A 17,370-nucleotide genomic window follows, 5' to 3' on the forward strand; every position below is an offset into this window, starting at 1 on the left:
ATCTATCTATCTATCTATCTATCTATCTATCTATCTATCTATCTATCTATCTATCTATCTATCTATCTATCTATCTATCTATCTATCTATCTATCAATCAAATCAGGCTTTTATTTTTTAAATAAAATCAACACTTCAAACTAAAAACTGCTGGGAAATAATATCAATACATCAACATCATTAATTGCTGAAAAATAAACTATTATGCATATTGATTTTGAAAACCATTAGAATATACGCACTTTTCTTCAATTCACTTAAGATCAAAGACATATTTCTTAAATCCATGGAATCAAAGCAGTTTATGTGGCCGGTTAGCTCAGCTGGTCAGAGCATGTTGCTAATAACGCCAAGGTCATGGGTTCAATCCCCACACCTGACAACGCTCATCTGAAGTCTTAGAAAAAGCAACACATAATAAAAGCCTGACAAGTCAAATATTACACATATGGATTTTGAAAACCATTAGAATATGAGCACTTTTCTTCAATTCATTGTTAAGATCAACTACGTATTTCTTAAATCCATGGAAAGAGACCAGTGTGTGTAGCCGATTAGCTCAGCTGGTCAGAGCGTGATGCTAATAACGCCAAGGTCATGGGTTCAATCCCCACAGTGGCCAACTCACATCTGAAGTCTTAATAACAGTAACACATCATTCTTGAATTTCTAATGTCCATCACCACAAGAGGCAGCAGCTGCTGCAGCCATTTCCTGTGCTGATTGTTATCTGCATATGAAGTAATTGTTATCTGTGCAAAAAATATTGTGTCCAGGTTGTTCTTCTCGCTTCCCAAAACGGGACAATTAATAGTTTCTGATTTCAACAACCTGAATGGTTGCACATTTAATTCCTCTTAGTATTATTTGGAGGAGAGAATTTGTTTTCTTTCTTTTAACTTTCCTTTGACTCGTCCTTTTTAGGGATACAAAAATGTCCGAAGTTTGATCCTAACAAACTTGGACTGGTTACATGTTGTTCTGTTTACTTGCTGAAAACAATGAAGGAGTGCAGGTGGAAAACTCAGGAGTCTCAGCAGAAATCAAACAGAAGCCCCATTAATCTGCTCTCACTCGCCCTCTGGGCCCCATCAGGCTTTTTCTTTACAAGCGCAGCTATGCATGCAGCTTTATACTGCCTGTTATCCCCACTTTACTGTAAAACGCTGTCATGGTTTAGATTGAATTTCCTCATCTAGGTGACCCTCTGTTACAGGAGCTGCAGGAGCTCCACTCACGACACGCTCCCCTGAGGCTCCTGCTCACCACCCATTTAGTGATTCACTTTGGAAAAGCTGTCACTTCTGGGTGGGGGTGGTGGGACGGTGTACTCCCAATCCTCTGTTCTGATGAATTCACATGAGGCTGGTGTGCCTGGTTCTGCCTTGAAAAAAAGAACAGGCTATATTCATCAGACAGATTCCAGGTTGAGCTGCAACGCCAGCTCATCTCACTGCTGCAACGTAGGGATGAATGGTTCGTTCCACTGATTGGTAATTAGAATAGTATTTATTTCCACATTTGCAAAAGTATGTGTAAAAAGCTCAAACACTATAATATAATTTCATCATCTCAAAGTAAACAATTTAGAACTTTTTTACTTCCATTTGAGTCTCAAATGCTTCTTTTGAAAATGTTTTTAGATGTCCGGAAGCTGAGTCGTTTCAAAAACCTCCTGATTGTTAAGTCACATTGAATGAACACTGTGCTGTTACCTAGCAACCCAAAGAGAGTGCCAGGATGTTTGGTTAGCTGGTTTTACCACTGTCTGCGCTGTACAATGGCTGCTGGAAAAGACAAGTGTTCTGTTGTTGACTTTGCATTCACAAATCAGTTGGTCTATTCTTACTGGTTGTACAGGAAGCTCTACTTTTGCTTTTCAAAGATGTACAGTTGCATAATTTTGCATCTGTTAGCAGCCATTTTTATGTGCGAGTGTAAACGTTGAGTTGGCAGTGTGGCCAACAGCAAACTATTTGGATTTAAAGTGATAGGACGCTCTAAAAGAGCTCAAAATAGGCAGAACTGAAAGACTAAAATCTTCTTATCTAGGAATGATTTTGTGTAGACCATAAACCTGCCCTAACCTGTTCAGGGAAGCGTAATAAGTCACCTTAAAAATGTGAAAGATAGACAAACATCCTGTTCAAGTAAAGAAGGTTTGTGTTTATCTTCAAAAGTCAGGAAATTGCTTTAAGACAATTTCTCAGCGGAACTTGCAGAATTATAAGAATAATATAAAAGGCTGAAATAACTGGAAATGTGACAGGAGAACCAGTGATTTTCTTGCCAGTGAGGATAGTGATAAGAGCTTACTACAATAAATTAGCTAATGGTTATTTTAGTAGTTATTAATTTCATTCTGACAGTTAATCAAAAATTTGCATTAAAAAAAGTGAAAATATACAAGTAATCCAATTCGAAAAAATGTTTTAGGCAATAAAATGTTTCATTTATGCTAATCAGGTGAAGCTAAAGCTGGAGTTCTGGGTAGAATTGGCAAAATGGGGTTGCAGAAGCAACAACAAATATTACTCTGAAAAAAAATCCCTATTGCAAAAAATATACATGTATTTCAAGGCTTGTTACATATCTTCACCAGGGGTCTCAACACATTAAGAATTAGTTGGTGACCTGTTGAGGAGCAGGTCAATTCATTACAAAACAACAATTCATCACAGATGACCTGCAAGACCAGCAAACAAAAGCACCACTGTTCCTACTGTAATGCCTTGGACGCATGAACCTGGTGAAAGAGCTCCAACACAGCCACAAATATAATACTTTTATTTAATTTAAATAAATTGAATTCATTTTAAACTCAAGAAGTTTGTGTATCATGTGATAAAACAGCTGCAGCATTTCCCAACAGCCATCATGCTTTTATGTAACAGGTCACAACTGCATTTTATGACCTAATACCACGTGTTCAATCTGAATACAGTTTAAAGGAATGCAGAGGCCAGAGGAAACAGACAGGCATGACCTTGTGCTGTGTGAATAAGTAAAAAAATAAATAAATCTGCATAACAAATGAAGGACAAGCAGTGGTTTGTGCACATTTAATCTAAAACCAGCTGTCTTATGAATACATCTATCTTGACTCCATCATTTCCCCCCCATTACTTTCTAGACTAAAATTGCTCTAATGTTTGGTAAGATACTTACAACTTCTAATTGCATCTCAAAACCCCACTTATAGAAAAATTAACCATACTTTTAATTGTATTTTCAATGTAAACCAGGAGTGTATTTGCATGCATGTACTTATTCTTTTATTTTTGCTTTTGGTGGGCCAAACTTAAATTTCTCAGGTCAATCAATCAAATTTTATTCTGAAGCAAAGATAACCTGCATGGATTTTTTTTTAATCATTTAAATAATGATCATATGATGGTGGGCAGTCTTTTACGCCACAGAAGAAGAATTTTAGCTCCCTCTTGTTTGCAGAATTACTTTTATTTAGCAGGCAAAGCGCTATACGTCATAAATCACATATAATATAAAAACAAGCATATAAAAGAACAATAAAATGACAAGAGCCTTGTAAAACAAAATGGCTTTCAAATTGTTTTTAAAACGTCTGCAGAACTCATAAACCAGGTTTAAGAGAATGAAAGGCAGTTCAAGGTCGTGCATCAGCATCTCAATCAGATTTAAAGGTTATAGCGAAATTTCTAAAGGTGTTTTCACACGTCGTACTCCGGTAGATTCAGTTTGGTTGAGGATCAAAAGCACTTTCAGCTGCTGCAGTTTGCTCTCACGCTGCACCTTTAAAAAGACCTGTTCACCCCGACAACACAAAACCTCTGAAGAAGACACTGAGCACAACTTCCCATTTCACAAAATGTAAACAAAAATGGACTGGTTTCAAATTTTAGCAGTTGAAAGGTTTCTCTTGTTTTTGGTAAAGCTATTTCTCCCTCTAGCGTCAGACTCAAGTTTGCTTTGCTTGTTTTTTTCCTAGAATGTCCTTTAATGTAGTCCATTTCCTGGTCTCCAGTCTGCTTGGTGTTCACATACGCGTTCAAACTGCACCAGAGTTCACTTCAACTGAACCAAGGCTGAAGTTTGTGAGCGTACCAGACTTTACTTTGTTGGTCGACATCAGAGTTTGATTGTCCATTCACACCTCCCCAAACGAACCAGACTTTCTAGAAAAACGACGAATTAGAGTTCAGATAAAGGGGACTAGTCACGGCTGGTGTAAATGGACCCTTATGTGTTTTGGACTCCAGCAAACCACAGCAAAAGCTTATCCACACATGGAGAGAAAAGTAGTGAATTTTCCCTACTGGATTTACCTCAAGAGTTCATACAGGAGGTCACAAAATAACCCACAATAACGTCTAAGTCGTCCTCGGTAGCACATCAGTCCATCACTGGGGCTGAAAAATCTGCTTAGAGTGGCCAGTTATTGCTTATATGCATGAACTGAAACATTGATGATTCTTTTTCCTCATTTTAAACCTTTAGATTTATATGTAGAATGAGGCGAGTGTCACCAATGTTTAATTAAAGTCTGCCTGGATTCTAACAACTGGACTTCCTGTTTTTGCTTTAAAACAGGTTTTATCCTCTGTTGAATCCACAGATTGAAGCCAAAAGGAACTATGGATAGCTTACATCTTTCTCAGTTTGTCACTGAAACAAGAGAATAAGGAACATTTATTACAATCTAAAACTCCTGTTACATTAGTAAAAAATAGATGTATTAGGTAGTTCATCTAATTGCCATGCTGGTGTTTTCCCAGGGATTCACCAGAGCTGGTTTGATGTCAAATTGAGTGATGTGAAATGTTTAATAAATTATCTGACAAATTAGATCATGCCGACTTAGTCTATTGAGTCCAGGCAGGATGTTCGTCTAAGAAAGAGTAAGAGCAGATTTCAGTTACACAGATCAGTGAGATGAGAGGCACTCATGACATATTTTTCTAAGGGATATTCACTTGACTGGCTCATTAGCCTTTAAGCTGTTCTCTTCAACCTCTAACATGGATCTTTGCCCATTTTACCAATCTGTCAGGCGGCTGATGTTTCTGTAGCTCCTTACAGTGAGACTGGATGCAGGTCATGTTGAGAAGAAATCAAGGATTGAAGCTAACGATGCAACCCTGCAATGAGAAGCAGGTACAGACGACATACTGGATTGTGTCATAAGGACACGATCCAGACAATCTTTCTAGTTAGGGTTGGTTGTGGCCCATAAAAACCAAGATAGTGCACTAAAAGTAAAGTTAGAATGTTATATAGGTTTTAGTTCATCACATTTAACAGTCTACCTCCAGACAGACATAAGCCCCGCCCACTTCCTGGTGTGATTTTAATACAAAGGTGGCTGCACAGCATGTGGCATTTTGATTTTTTTCCCACTTTGCCGCTCTAGTAAGTGTTTTGTTTCCTAAATGTAATCTAATCTTAGTAAAATGTCTACTTGTGGTTTAGGTATATTCTTACACTTTCAAGATTTATTATTTATCTTCTTTAGTTGCTGTAACTGTTAAGATTGTATTTCTTCTTGGTTTGATTTGTGACTGCAAATGTACCCATTCATGTCTTCCAGTGCTTAGTGCTGAGCATCTTGTATCGTAATTTTAGATCGTTTTCTTCTTCTATTAATAGAACTATATGTACTGTTCTCTTTCCTGTGAATTGCACAAGGAGGTGTTTTGTTTTAAACAGGGATAACATTTAGCTACTGTGCTAATTCCTTCATATTTACACTGCCATGTACTGTGGTAATGTTGATATTTCTTGTTTTTTTGGACTATTTTCTGTCAGGACAGGAGATGGTTATGTGTGAAGTTATTCGTTTTTAGGATTTTATGTCTCATCAGTTTTTCTCCCCCTACAAACTTTATTTTATGTTTGATGCTATAATTTTTTTTATTGGTTTTTATGTGGAAGATTAACAGCACAGTAACTGAATCTTTCTGAGGATTGACCTTCATCTCCTCTCCAGTTTTTAGTTTCCTCCTAGTGGTCAGTGAAGTGTGTTTCATTTAGAGTCTCTTGGATTGTGGGTCAGTCTTAAACTTGTCCTGCATCTACAGCTGGCATGTAATTTAAAATATTATTTTCAAACTCTCTTATTGTGTCTATTTTAATAATAGTGAACTCAGTGTTTCAGCAGTTTTTCTGTTTTCTGGAAGTTTGTTCCAGATTAGGCAATGATAAAAACTGAATGCCGCTTCTTATGTGCCGAGAGCTTTTCAAGCGACTTGAATGAGAGAAAATTCAACAAAAAACTTGCTGAAATGTAAATAATGAGAACATTAGAAAGAAAAGAAAAATTGTCAGCTGATTAATATAAATACAAAAACTTTAAGCTGAACATATAGCTACAAAAAAGCTAAAATCAACGCAAAGCCCTCTTTTGAATAGTAAAAAATGAAGACATTCTGGAAAAGCAAAGAAGTTGACTTGCTAAAAAAACAAATAAAAAAAACTTTTAGCAGAAAAGTTCAGAAGCATAAATTTTAGCTTCTTAGCATTTACACAATTAAACCTGCAGTCTGTCTTTATGAATTTTTTTTTTTTTATATATATTTGTCAAAATTGTCATTATGTCGTGTCAGAGTAAGACAGTAAACTCATGCTCCTCTGCCTTCTCCCAGTGCTTCCAGTTCTAACTGCAGAAATACACCACTCAGTCAGAAACAACCAGTCAGAGCCAGGGGGAGGATCTTAGTGCTGTCAATCACTCTTGTGCTCAACCACAATGTAGTCTGCCATGAATGCTAACGCCAGTTATCATTGACCTCTTCACAGATTACCTGCCTTGTATTCATCTGTCACAACATGGTGACACTTTTAAGAGATATGTAAAATACTTATTTTTGTAAAAAGTCCTTACTACAGCTTTCAATTAGCTGTGCTCTGATTTTGTTCCTCTTTTCTATTCACAAATTGAATGAGCACGGCAGCAGAGGGATTGTTCTGGACTAATTGAAAGCTTTTTATTTCTCCTTCTGAATGAAACTTGTTCATATGCTGTGCATTTATCCTTCCTTTCTTCTACGCAAAGGGTCAAAAGGTTAAATTCAAATTCACAGAGCTCCTAGCGTAACCTGTTGCAAGTAGTGGCCTTCCCTCATTTAAACGACCCGAACGAAGTAGGTCACGTTGCGTAACACAGAAGGAGGAGGTGAAGAACATCGTGTCTTCTCGGTCCCCATGTGGCCGCAGTCACAGGAAGAGTGTTTTGGAGGTGACACTTGGTTTTTCTCAGCGCTGACAGATAAACATCTCCCTCCTCTCACAAGTCTTCAGGCAAACAGCTGAGACTGGCCCCGTTCCAGAAGCTCCGTCTTCGCCTCGCTCGCCCTTCGCTCTGCCCTCTTGACATGATTAGAGCTTGATCTGAAATTTGCAGCACGACTGACTGAGGGAAAGGGAAGGCGTTGCGATCTTTGCTTGTACTGTGTTGTAACTGTGTCCCAGGTGCATTTTGTTGACATAAAAGAGCCAAACATTCGCTTGTTTGACAGGTTTCTGTGGAAAGCTAGTTTTACTCCCTCATCTGCAGACGAAAATATTGGAATAATATAACAAAATGAGAACAACAAGGCTCAAACCAAGTTCAAATAATCTTGGTTTGGTGAAATTAGCGATTATGCAACATGAGACTCCATGTAGATATTGAGCATTTATTCCCAAAACACTTTGTAAGGGAGAGTGAATTTCTTGGAAGTGACTGCAGCCGGAGACATGCATCAAGAGGCATCCAGTCTGGATTTCCAGAGGCAGTTAAGGTCCCAACAGACAGCCAGCTGCTCCATCGCCCTCCTCACCTCAGGCCACCACGCTCATTTAGAAACACAGAGATGCTCATCACAGCCACACAGGAGGCTAACATTTATCTAATCATTGATTTCACCTTCCCTGCCTTGGTAAATTACATTTCAGGACAAAATTATAGCCCCAACTGTGATCATTTCTCTCATTATTTTACCTTGCACACATGAGTGGCATCATTCCACAAAAACAAAAAGCTACCAGGTCAACATTATTAGCCCAATAAACAGCTGTTGCACGGTGATGTGCTTTAATTTTGAAAAGCTTTAGGCTTGCAAAATTAGTTCCCACTGGATGTTTTCTCCTAATTCAGATCCAGTATAAGCACCAAGAGATTTAACTCTGAATTGAGAAAGCATAGTCTCAAAAATAGTTCAAGTTAAACAAACAATTGTTGATTCTCAAAAAGCAAGAGGACAAAAGAAATTCAAAAAGAACCACAATGCAGAAAATTGCAATAAAAAAAGAGTAAATCTCTGCCTGAGATTGATTGAGATCAATCTTGGAAATTTTATTGAAAAGCAAAGGAAATTTCTGAGTGTGAAAAGTGGCTAGAGAATAATATAATGCTGAAAATGTTTTATTAATCTCAGAAATTAAAAAAATTCTTGGAAATTTGAGTTTCAAAAGTCAAAAATGTTTTCAAAAATGTTTTTCTCGGATTAATCTCAGACTTTCAAGGATTTTATTATATTTTACATTGACGAAAGCCTGATTTTATTACATTATTACATAATACAGCATTACAAGCCTTTGCTGTTTGCACAGACTGTGATTTGGACAAACATCTTAGTGACGTTATAATTCCACCATTGCAGCTTTTGTTGGACACAAAAGCTCAGAAAAAAGAGCTGCCTTGATTATGAAGGCAGTTCACAGACTACCTTTATAATAAAATAAGGTTTCCAGCCACGACATGAAGGGTTGTGGATAATGTAGGGTGGTCTCAATCTGGGCTGAAGTGAGCTTTAAAGACTCGTTAGCATGCAGCGTACCAGTGTTAAACATGTGCAAGGTGTCAGGAAGCGAGATGTGAAAAAGCTTTTCCTCATACCTGGAAGTGATCCGACATTTACAGAGCAGTGTGGAAAGGTCAAAGCTGCGCAGCAACATTGGAAACCCACTTGTACGATACTCATCACAATACGGCTAATGATCGGCGTAATGCCTTGCTCTCTGACTCAGCACAATGCTAAAAGGTTAGGACAGCACCAAAGTCATTTACTTGTGTGATCACAAAGGTTGCTGCAGCTTCATGTTAACTGTTGCATATCATTAGCATGTGCAGCAAATGTTTGGCTTTGTGCACATTCACAAAAGAACAATTAGCATTTATATAGGTTCCAAGTGTGAAAGGCGAAACTGATTAAGATAACTACAGGAAGAGTAAATGCTGCGGTTTGACACATGTGACTTAACATTTAATTATGCTCCACTTTCTAGTTTTCTTTACAGATATATTAACGTTCGGCGCCGAACTTTAAGCCAAGCAGTTCAGTACTATAGTAGGTTTATAATATCAAGATGAAGGGAAGGATTTGAACTTTTGCAGCTTTTATTTCTCTTCTACCTTCAATAAGATTGCATCCAGCTGCCTGTGACCTCGCCACCATCTTCTCCCGATTGACCAGTAGACTAATGTGAATAAATGCCAGTCCATTTACTTCACCTGTGCATTTCTAGGAAGGAACCGATAATTATCATTCGTCTCCTGGCGGGGGGTGGTTGTCTGGGCCTTTCATGTGACAGATAAGACGGCAGGTAAAATAAACTGGGAAAGGGAAACGTGTAATGTCATTTCGACGGGCTGGCATCTGAAGAAAGGTCCCAGATGAGTCGCCAAAATCTTTTTCCTTACCATCAACTCTCCCTCCTGTAAGAACACACAGACGCGAAGTCGGGGTCACGTTTGTTTGATCTCTTAATGTTCTGTTCAGGCTGAAGGTGAAGGAACGATCTGGACACATTCATAGGTCATCTCTGCTTCCCTCTCAGCAGACCTGCTGTCTGCTGGGCTTTATTTTAGTCAGACAGGAAGTACAGAGCTAATGATTTTAAAAGTTACTTTGAAGTAAGTCAGAGTTAATTAAAACCTGAAGATTGAAAACCACAATTGAGACATGATGATGGTTTTTGTTTCTCCAGATTCCACTGATGAAGAAAAAAAACTTCAGGCATCCGATTCATTTTTTTCAAAATAAAATCATACATATGAATTGAATAGCTGAACATTCTAGCTTTTCAAAACATACTTTTAATTTCTCCATTTGTTTTTTTTTTAAATCTGATTAATCACAGGGTTGCTGTGAATTAATAATTTTCTTTAATGAACCGAGTTAATGAAAGAGTTGCAAATGTTTTATTAGGGCTGTCAAATGATTAAAATAGGAATATAACAGGCAAAACATGAGATCGTCTCTTATGTCTTTTATGCTTTTGTATTTATTATTTGGTTTCGGAATCACATACTGGCACTCCAGGCACTCCAAACTTTAATTATAAAGGAAAATCATTTCTGACAGATTTACAGTGCCTACGCTCTAAAACCAAAAAAAAAGCAGTTTTAACTCAGAATAACTTTGTAATAAGCCACCGATCTTCAAAAAACACAATGGCTGCCTTTAAATGTCCCTTCAGAGGAAAAGCAACTATAGAGTATTGAAATTTAATTCCCATGTAATCATTTGGTCTTTAACTATTGAATAAAATCAACAAACAACAGGAAGACGGTTACACATCCTGATGCAGCAGAGCACTGAGATCCTTCATCCCGATGCACGCGCACTATTCACAGCATCAGACTTTACACTTTAAAGAAGTGACGGGATTTGATATTCCACCTAAATCAACTACATTCTTCCACATTTGACATTGTGCTACACAGTTTCCAATACACCAGCATGCACTGTGTGGTTATATGATAAACAATGTGACAAAGGTTTTATCTTTTCCCCACAAACATTTTGTTTCCGTTTGTCCTTCCAGCTACTTTCAGTTTCTTTCTTCCAAAGCTTCACCTGTGTTTGGTGATATTTAAGCATTACTTCAGTGTATACCTACTGGATTATCAGTCACATTCTTGGTCCATATTTTTCTTTTTCTGGCCGGTCGTTTCACGCTTGGTCTGACTTTTTAGTTTCCTGATTTACGATCCTTAAAAAAACGATTTGTATTTCACACTATTTCCACCCAAACTGCATTCATCACTCAAGTCAAAGCATCTTAAACACAAACAGCAGCAAACAATTATGTGTTGTGTAACGGCACAACAAAGAGCTCACAGCCTTCAGACTTAAAATCAGTTCACCGATAGTAAATAGTTGGTTTCTACTTTCACTGGTGGCCTGTCATTGATTTATATAATTACATTAAATATATACCATCCATCCATCCATCCATCCATTCATCCATCCATCCATTTTCTTACACCCTTGTCCCTCAGTGGGGTCGGGAGGTTAAATATATACCATCATCTTCAATGTTACAATGTTTTTCTAAGACAGAGCAAAAGATCACACGTACCTAATCACATTTACGTCTAAAGACGCAGGCTGACCAGAGGGACTGCTAAAGCATTTCTCTGAGCTCAGTTAAGAGGCGTCTTCTTAGAAAAGTGAAGCAAACAAAACCCACCAAACAAAGGATTTGTTTTTGTTTCACAGATTACATTCATTTTACCATAATACCAAAGCTAAAGCAAAAGTATCAATAGCTTTTGTCATGTTACACAGACAAATCTCATTGTATTTTATGTGACTGGGAGAATGGAGGAAGAATTATACAAGGTTTTCAACAACAAATAAACTGAGAAGTGTTTTGTGCACAAGTATTTGTCCTCCTGTAATTCAATGGTTTAGATCAAATTCATGTGTTAGAATGGCCCAGTCAAAGCCCAGCCCAACTGAGAATCTGATCTTGAAAAAAAGGCATGTTCACAAACACGAGAAGAAGCTATTTTGCAAAGACGAATGAAGTAGAGAAAGTATTTCTATTCAAAGTTTCAGGAAGCTGGTGGATTATTCCAACAGGTTTACAGATGCAACTACAGCAAAATGTCACAAATTAATGACTGAGGGGATGAATAAAAATGCATGCCACACCTTCCAGATTTTTAATTTAAAAAATCCTAAAAAAAAAACAAAACGATGTATCATTTTAATTTTGCTTCACAATTATGCTTTAATTTGTTAGGATCTATCATATAAAATCTTAATAATAAAGTTACAAAGCATTACCACCTTTAAGTATATAAGTAAACATTTCTGAGATAAAGACTTTACAAGATTAGCAATAAAAAAGTAAAACTTTTAAAGATTACTTTGATTTATTTGTCATTGTTCCCTGCAAAAGACATTTTGTTGATGTTTTGTTAGCAAAGTGACATTTTTTGACCCCGCTTCACCATGGAGCTCCATGAATCTCAGTTTGCTTTTCTACTCTGGAAATTTCAAACACGACTCCACAAATTTGGTCTTTGACTTTGCCATCCCACAATCCTCTCTGCCTCCGCATGCAAAATGTTGCTCTCCAAAGCAGGTTGTCAAATGGTTTCCCAATCAGCTTGAATTAGTCCTGGAAGCTGACAGTCACCGTAAAGACGGATCCACTGGATGAGTCCCCAAATCTTTGAATTAATATCTTGCCCTGAAGATATAATACAGCCTCACCCCTTCAGCTGCTGTTCAGCTCTTTCTCCTGCACTTCATTAGTAAAAGTAAAGCCAAAGCTTTCATTTGACAGTTTGACAGATACATCCTGCATTCAAGTGTGCTGCTGCTGCTGCAACAAAAGCTCACTCCGTTTTTTTGGGTCACCCTGGCACCGGAGACGCACTTGGGTGAAATTTGTGCAGGTGTGTCATCCCGCTCTGCTTCCTGCACCACGTTCAGAACATTTTCCAAATATCTGCGAAGAGCACCGCTCGTGATTCATGTAGAATTTGACCAATCATTCTCGGAGGCTTCATGCTGATTGGACTCTTCTTAAACCGTCGTTTAAGAAACGATATTTTGATGCTGTGAGTTGGTCGAGAAAAAGAATATCAGACAAAAAAATAAATAAAAATCTGAAAAACCACATTATTGAACATAAAAAATACATTTTAATGTCGATGAGTAAAATCTGTATTTGATATCAAGTAACATATGACCCAAAATTTTCTAGAAAATCCTTGTGGTAAAGTACTTGTAGCTGGCCACCAGGCTTTCCCCTGATTTCTCGGTGATTGTTTGGTAACTTAGAGCTTCAGCTTCTTTTTAGCAGGATTCAGACAAACTAGCTCACTCCATTAACCTCAGTGTTTTTCTTCTTTAGCCTTAGAAATGGGATGAGGAACTTTGCCATCTAAGAGAAGCTTAAAGTACAGCATCCACATCAAAATGAGTCAGTTGAGTTAGATCAGGGATGCATGATATTAGAAAATTTTGCGATGATAACATTGCGACATCAGTTGCAACATATTGTCTGTTTTACTCATTTTCTTGTTTGACTCAGTTCAACTGGGTAAATATGATATTAGCATGGAAATGCAGTGAATCAGTGCACTTCACTTACAAACACAAACTTCAGTGTATTTTGTTTCACATGATTAGCAGGAATCAGGTCAGAATCTGTGGAAAAACTTAAACATTTCTGTTATTAGAGCCTCTTCATCCTAAGCTTCTGGTTTTGAGCTCTTCAGTAGTTCATGTGTTTGTGTAAAGCTCAGTTTTTTCCAAAGACTTGAAAGTGAAGGATAGTTTATTGGTTCATTGTCTCAGAAGGTATGCACACCATACTTTATATGAGGTGTTTGTTGTTATCTGTATAATTATGCATTACTTTTGAGTTTATCACATAAAAAGAAAAGCAAAAGCAAAAGAAAATGGACATAATGTTGCTGATATTTGCTATTTTTTTTGTAAGTATTTCCAAGAAATACTTACTTACTGTCTCGGTAATTAGAGAAGATGATTGATATGGAAAGATACAAACATTTGACGTCTGGAGCACTGATGTGATCATTTTTCTTGTGAACACATGAATAAAGAGCATCCCCTCCTTGTTACACCAAAGCACTACTCTGCTCCTACCTGGCAACAACATGGAAAGACTGAGACATTTTTTTTCTTTCTAACTTCTTAAAACCTCTAATCAGATGCATCAGCATAAGTGGGCAGAAATATCCTTTTGATTTAGGAGTGTGTTTACAAATGGATGGAAAAAATTCTCATTATTAGCCTTATTATTAGCATTTGTCCTGCGAAACTTTAGTGCGATGCTTTATCAAGAAAGAAAAGTGGGAAATAAAACATGCTAGCTACATAGCTCCTCTGATTTCAGATGCAAGTCTGGTTGCTCACATCTATATTTGATTCAAAAATGGAGGAATGTAGAACCCTGAGTTACTTTTGAGGCCCAGAGTGTTTTTCTTTGATGGTTATCGCATACAGCGCGGCTTTAAACTGACTGAACACAAAATCCATTTTTATTTGTTATTTCATTTTTGATAAGCACACAGCTCTGTGAGAGAAATCTGAAAAACAACATCTATGTAACAACTGTAATCACAGATTTGCTCAGACTGATGCAAAAATCCCAGAGCCTGTTTCTTTATGCTGTTTTGAGGTGGAGCATGTTAATGGAGACCACCAAGAAAACACAACCAGATAAAAGCCCAGCATGCACATTAGAAGAGACACCTTGCTGTTCTGGTTGATGTCAGGAAACATGTATTTTCATTCAAGCTTGAAGACACAACGTTAGCAGCAACAACTTTAGCTAGTCCCTTTCTGTGCAGGTTTATCAGAATCACATTGTTGCTCAGGTATATTGAACCTCTTTTCCAATATTTTTGTAAACAAAAAGTTTGGGTATAGATTCAGATGATCTCACATTTTACTATAAAATACTTTACATGGTCAATTTAGGGCTGCACAGTGGCGCAGTTGGTAGAGCTGTTGCCTTGCGGCAAGAAGGTTCTGGGTTCGATTCCCGGCCTGGGGTCTTTCTGCATGGAGTTTGCATGTTCTCCCTGTGTATGCGTGGGTTTTCTCCGGGTACTCCGGTTTCCTCCCACAGTCCAAAAACATGACTGTCAGGTTAATTGGCCTCTCCAAATTGCCCCTAGGTGTGAGTGTGTGCATGGTTGTGTGTCCTGTGTGTCTCTGTGTTGCCCTGCGACAGACTAGCGACCTGTCCAGGGTGTACCCCGCCTCTCGCCCGAAACGTTAGCTGGAGATGGGCACCAGCACCCCTCCCGACCCCACTGAGGGAAAAAGGGTGCAAGAAAATGGATGGGTGGATGGATGGATGGTCAATTTAATGAGTGCACTTGCCAAGGTCATGTGACTGCAAAACAGCCTCCAGATTATCACCCCTCCAGCACCGTGCTTGGGAATTGGTGTTAATGTTTGTGTTTGTTGTGCTTGGGATCCGAACTGTGAGAGTATTTCAATCGAAACACACAAACAGAAAGTAAGGGCGCATTGACACTCTGGTCCGCATGAAAACGCAGTTCTGGGTTTGATTGAAGTGAACTCTGGTGTGGTCTGAATGCGTATGTGAACAACAAGCAGACCAGAAACAAACTACAGCACCTGGCATTCTGGGTAAATAAAATCAAATCAACCAATCAGTCCAACGTTAGCAGGAGAACTAAATTGTCGTCTTTTACCAAAAACAAAAAAGAAATCCTACAACAGCTAAAATGTGACACCACTCCATTTTTGTTTGCATTTTATGAAAAAGGAACTTGAGCTTAGGGGTTTTTGTGGTGATTCTTAGAGCAGCGCCACCACAGGAGAGAAGGAGAACAGGATTTTTAATTCATTTGAATGTGTGAAAGCGAACCACACCAGGTGAAAATGTAACAATTGTTGCAATTTTGGTCCCCAATCAATCTGAATCTACTGGACTATGAGGCATGAAAAGAACCTAAAAAACTGACTGAATGCATCCAAGGGCCAGAAAACCACAAGCCAGTTTCTCTTTGCAATGTTGCTTTGGCTGCACTGATCTTCATGGTGCTTTGATTCTTTTCACTTTTCAGGCATTTTGTTGTAAATTTGCTACTGTTTGGCCAAACATTTTATTCTAGAATAATGTGGTACACTGAGACATTTATTGCTGGTTCACACATTCATCAATAAATGAATCCCAAACGCTTTTTCAAAGAAGAGCTGTCCAAATGATGAACTGAAAAACAGGTACTGAAGGTACGATGAGACGTGAACACTGTAGTCTGTTCCAAGCTGTAATCCAATCAGCTGTGCCTCAAAAGGCATCTTGGAAGTTTTACAGAAAGTCACGGAAAGTATTTTAGTGAAACTTTGACTAATTGGAGCGGCTCTTTTTGACTCTTTGCGAAAAGCACAAGGTTGAACTTGGCAGCGGTGCTTTAAAACAGCTGCCAAACAAAAGCTCTCATACGGAGGTCCTGACAGACAGAATGGGCAATAAATCCTCATTTACGTGATGGTCACTGAGGTGTGACAAGCTGGCTTCCACAAGACGGAGCTAGATCAAAGACTGGGCAGAGATGGAGATGGCTGGACGGACATTCACCTTTGGCGAGAGGTTCTGTGCAGAGCTGACCTTGACGTTCTTCATCTTAATGTGGAAACCAAATGTCACGTTAGCAGGATTTTTGGAATGGATGTGGAGCTAATTTTGAGTCTTAAGACTTCAAAGACTTTTCAATAACTTACTGTGTAGAAATTATCCTTAAGTTTGATCCTCTACTGAGCACTGAACTCACAATTTCAGGAATTTCATTTCTTCAATTGTAGATGAAAGGTAAAAAAAAAACAGTGTTGAAAATTCTGATAGGTTTGGAGAATACAAGCAGTACTTTTTAAATTTTTAAGAAGTGTTAGTTAAAGGGGACCTATTAAAATAAATCACATTTTGTACATTTTTGTACTTAAATTTGTGTCTTAATTTCTTCTAAGAACAGCACCAGTTCTTAAAAAATAAATAAATAAAAAGCAGTCAGCTGTTTTTTGACTATAAGTTCATTTTTATTTTTTCTTTGGTGTTTGGAAAATGAGCTGTTTCAAAAACATCCAGAATATAATGTCAGAAATTAGCAGGTACTGCACATCACTAGCAACCAAAGATGTCCGGTTATGTAATTGTGCATCAGTTTGCAGTGATTTTCACTTGCGGGTGAGTTGAGGGCGTGGCTGGCAGCAGTTGATCTGGATTTAAAGTGACAAAAGGCCCTAAAAGAGCCAATTTTGAAAGGAGCTCAAATTCAGGAGTACCTGTTGATTTGACGAAGCAAAGGCCTGTTAATTTCAAAACAGTAACCACAACTGAGTGAAACAATGGACTAACCAACACTTAGAAAATTGAGAAAATCCAAGGAACTCAGATAAGATTTTAGAAGGAAAGTTATGGATTAACAGAACTTGGGAAAGTTTGTTTTTTTTACCTTTTCTACGGCCAATTTCAAACAATAGCATGCAAGCATCTGTTATTTAGCTGCATCACAACTTTACAGGGCCTGGAATAAAGATCTAACGATCACAGCTAACTGAAAGGACATTGCTGAGGTTGTTGAGGAACCAAGAAGCCCCAAGTCCACCA

Source organism: Poecilia reticulata, linkage group LG15, assembly GCF_000633615.1.
Source record: "Poecilia reticulata strain Guanapo linkage group LG15, Guppy_female_1.0+MT, whole genome shotgun sequence".
NCBI classification, from domain to species: domain Eukaryota; kingdom Metazoa; phylum Chordata; class Actinopteri; order Cyprinodontiformes; family Poeciliidae; genus Poecilia; species Poecilia reticulata.